The 5,000-nt window shown below is 32.9% G+C and overlaps 2 pseudogenes; one reads left to right on the top strand and one right to left on the bottom strand.

The window, feature by feature from the left end:
* The window catches only part of LOC137618139 (uncharacterized), a 6,321-nt pseudogene extending 5,229 nt beyond the window's left edge, over positions 1-1,092 (bottom strand).
* Positions 1,093-2,153: 1,061 nt separating this feature from the next.
* On the top strand, positions 2,154-4,958 carry LOC137618133 (uncharacterized; annotated as a pseudogene).
* Positions 4,959-5,000: the final 42 nt, after the last annotated feature.

The raw sequence follows: 5,000 nt of genomic DNA, 5'->3' as shown, positions 1-5,000 counted from the left end.
CAGGGAGAGGATTCATAAAATTGCGAGAATAAGAAAATAAGAGGAAATGTCCATTATTATTATTATTATTATTATTATTATTATTATTATTATTATTATTATTATTATTATTATTATTATTATTATTATTATTATTATTATTATTATTATTATTTTTATTATTATTATTATTATTATTATTATTTACAAAGCTACAACACTCATTTGAAAACCAGCATGCTACGAGCACAAAAGCTCCAACAGGGTAAAAGGAAAGGAAATAAGGAAATAACTAGAGTATATGAGAAATAATGAATATTTCAGATAGAATATTTAAGAAGCATAACAATATTTAAATGGATCTTTCATATGTAACCTACAAAATGACTCAGGCTAGCCTTTTCAACGTAAAAAACCTTTGCTGTAAGTTTGAACTTTTGAAGTTCATGGATTCAACTACCTGATTAGGAAAATAGTTCCACAACTTGATAACAGCTAGAATAAAACATGAGAATACTATGTAGTATTGAGCCTCATGATGGAGACAACTGGGCTATTGGAAATAGCTGCATACCTTGTATTAAGAACAAGATGGTACTGTCTGGGAAGATCTGTATGCAAAGGATGGTCAGAATTATGAAAAATGTTATGCAATATGCATAACGAATTAATTAAGCGACGTTGTAATAGATTAATATAGATATCAGGAATACAAAAATAAATAGAAAGTATGCTCCTTTCTAACAAATTAGGATTAGAATCAGCAACTGAAGACCAGAAAGGAGAACAGTACTCGAAAGTAGGTAGAATGAAAGAATTAAACACTTCAGAATAGATAGATTACTGAAAATCTTACGAGACTTTCTCATTACGCTATTTTTTATTATTTTTTTTTCTTTTTTTGGTGAAATTATAGAAGATGTGTTTGAATACACTAAACATAATATATGTGATCCTCAAAAGAAATCTTGCTGACGAAAATCATGGCTGAAATTCTAAAATAGTAATATAGAGTTGAAGAAACTATTAATGCTAAGATCCGGATGTTGAGGAGCAACTGTCTCAAACTTACCTACAATCATATTTTGAGTTTATTTTAGGACTCAACTTCATGCCTCATAATATGCACAACACTAATTTTAACTAAATCTCTGTTAAGGGATTTTTCAACCCCAAATCCGCAGTATGGAGATAAAATTGATGCAAAGAGAGTAGCATCATTTGCATATGCAAAGAGCTTGTTTTCTAAACCAAACCACATATCATGTGTATATAGTATGACACATAATGGGCCAGGAACACTACCCTGAAATCGCATGAACAACAACTCCTTGCAATCTATTACTTAAAAATTCAATAATGATCGTAAGGTAAGACCCACCAACTCCAAACTGTTTGAGTTTGAAAACAAGGGCCAAATGATTAATGTGTTCAAAGGAAGCACTAAAATCAAGACCAATCACACAGACTTCGTGATCACATTCAAGGGATTTCTGTACAGCATTAGAGATTTCAAAATGGACATCACATATCCCGAGGCCTTTACGGAAGCTAAATCATAAACAAGGGACCAGATGATCACATTCAGCAAACCTATTTAAAAAATTTTTGAAGACGTTAAAAAACATGAGATAATTTCTGAGTTACGAAAAATTGGGCGGTAATCAGTTTGACATTTAAGTAATGGAGTAACATTACCAAATCCCCAAAAATTGCTGAATGGTTCTCTTCTTGTCAGCTTGCGCAAAATACCAGATAACTTTGTAGCTAAGAGATCTGCAGTCTTTATAAAAAACAAGGGAAAAATACACGTTAGTTCTAAAGCTGTCGTCTTTGGACGTTGAATGACAGAACCATCTGGTTTCAGTAAAGGATGAACTGTAGCATCTACACCAAAGAGTGCAGATTTAATGGTACTCCACCACTTATGCTCCTGGGTTGTACCAGATTTTTTTTTTCAGTTGAAGAAATAAACTCTCTGTGCAAAAGTTCTAACGTAATTATTGTTATTCTAAGTGAAATCTGATGTGTTATCATTCGAATGATGATAGGACTCCTTCTCCAAATGGACACCCCTACATTCATTAATAAACCATGGTTTGTCTTTCACTATGTACCTTAACACACTAGAAAGGATATGCCTATCAATTATATCGACTAGATTCTCTTTCAAAATGACAACAGGATCAGCACTACTCTACAATTGTGACCAATTCAAGCCGAAGATGTCACTCAAAATACCAATCTTCCATGAGTGTGGTAAATCAGGGACAGCTTGCTTAATCTTTATCACTAATGAAATTAAGGCCTGATCAGATTTCCCAACTGGTGAACCAACCTTACTTGTTGTAATGCTAGCGGAGTCAGTGTATACTACTATGCATTTCTTGGCCCTGTCCAATTGATTTTCGTTGATAAAATCCTACCAATACATCAGATATGGGTCACATTTCAGAAATAGGTATTTGAAGCCACAGCCTAATTGGCAAAAATATACAGTAATGTCTAATGTGAATAATAAAGGCACTTAACAGAGTAAATATAAGAAATTGAAAGGGTAACTTAGCTAAATATATATGCACCCAGAGAGACGCTAGTTGTGACATGAACTAAGGCACCAGACGTAATACCCAGTAAACTTTCTGTTCACAATAGTAAACAAGCCGATAACAGGAGGAGGACAGCAGAGCATTCATACGTCAAAGCCAATCTGTTCTACGTGACTGCTGTCTGATGCTTCATTAATGGCAGGCCTGGCAAAATGTCCTCGTGGCTGCAAGACTGCTTTCATTCTGTGTTTTTGCAGTATGCAATAAAGAAAATAACCGCATGCGTCATATGATTAATATTAACAGATAAGTGGATAACAGATCATGCACAAACACCAAATAACTCAGACAGGAAGCCTAAATTAAATGTTATAGGGGTCATACTTGAATGACGAGTTTGGAAAAAGAAAATAATATATAAAAATATTTTGCTTATATTAATGTATTCCTAAATTTTCACAATAAGAATAAGAGATAACAGATTTTTTCTTGACTGCAAACTCTCTCACTGACTAGCTTCATCAACCATATTTAATAATTTACCTATTCTACTGATCTCTTTATATACATATATATATATATATATATATATATATATATATATATATATATATATATATATATATATATATATATATATATATATATATATATATATATATACTGTATATATATATATATATATATATATATATATATATATATATATATATATATATATATATATATATATATATATATGTGTGTGTGTGTATATATATATATATATATATATATATATATATATATATATATATATATGTGTGTGTATATATATGTATATATATATATATATACATATATATATACATATATATATATATATATATATACACACACACACATATATATATATATATATATATATATATATATATATATATATATATATATATATATATATATATGTATATATATATATATATATATATATATATATATATATATATATATATATATAAATATATATATATATATATATATATATATATATATATATATATATATATATATATATATACACTGTACTTAGAAACACACATACATTTATATATAAAGCTTCATTTATGAATTATATGTATGTGCATGTATGTACTATTTATGTCTAAGTTCATATACGTAAAGCATTTATATATCTCTAAATATTCTACTCATACTCTTCCATGATGTCAAAGTATGAATAATAACAATAATGGTGATTATATCAATAACAACAATAATGATAATAACTATGACGAATATTAATGTGATTATTATGACTTATTATACTATCAATTTCTTTGCATGAACGTGTGCGTAGAGAAAACTAAGTATAACATATAATGCACTTTTATTAACTGGCTAAATAGTGGTTTTTTTTCCACACAGGACCTACAACCGTGTGGCAAATTTCTTGGGTATTACGTCGCTTTCTGTGAGGAAGATTGTTCACCCTAACAGATCAGTGATCTCACATGAGTCTGCTGGCGAAGTATTTCCTATACGACAAGTCTTTGATAATTTCACAGTGGGTGCCATTCGTCGGTTTGTTCACAAGAAATTTTCTGCAAACTAAGTATTTACTGTTAGAACCCTGATGACAGATTCAAAGACAGCCACCATAATCCCTGAAACAACCTCCGAGATAGCGGTGTGGAAGCTCCTGCAAGATATGGGATTCAGATATAAAACGTCTCAACAAAAGATGTATCTTGCAAAAGAGTCCATTGATGTGGTTTGCAGACGGATCCAGGCTCTCCGGGCTCTGAAGCGCCATCAAGAAGATGGAAGGGAGATAGTATATGTCAATGAGACGTGGTTTACCACCAGAATGAGCGACAACAGAGAGTGAGTGGACACGGCACAACCTGCTACCAGTGCAACGCATAGCCGACAGGTACCACCTGGCGAGGGAGAGCGCTTCGTGGTGGTAGCAGCTGGTACAGCAAATTAATTTATTGAAGGCTCTTTCCTTTGTTATCCTGCAAAGAGTACAAGTGGCGATTACCACGGGGAAATGACAAGCGAGATGTTCATACGCTGGTTAACAACGCAGCTTCTACCATTGCTGCCTGAACCATCAGTGTTGGTGCTCAACAACACACCTTATCACAGCCAGCTGTTAGACGAGTGTCGGTGTTCTACCACGGACACCAAGAAAGCATACCTTATTACCTGGCTTCAGAGTCCCCGAATCTCTCTCTGCCCCAGACGGTGCCACAAGACATGAGTGGACAACATAATTCGAGAGTGGGGCATCGAGGTGGTGGGTCTGCCACTTGCCCACCCAGAGCTCAATGCCATTGAGCAAGTATGGGCGTGTATGAAACGTCATGTGCGTTCATCTTTACAGCGATTCAATTGGGCAGACTTGCAGGCAAGACTGAAAGATGCCAAGCTTTTGGCAACTGAAAGTGATTGGGTGTCTGCACCAAAACGATCTCAAGCCTTTGA

Source organism: Palaemon carinicauda, chromosome 2 (assembly GCF_036898095.1).
Source record: "Palaemon carinicauda isolate YSFRI2023 chromosome 2, ASM3689809v2, whole genome shotgun sequence".
Lineage (NCBI taxonomy): Eukaryota > Metazoa > Arthropoda > Malacostraca > Decapoda > Palaemonidae > Palaemon > Palaemon carinicauda.
Note: the sequence above shows the minus strand (reverse complement) of the source record. Positions and strands in the feature narration are given on the sequence as shown.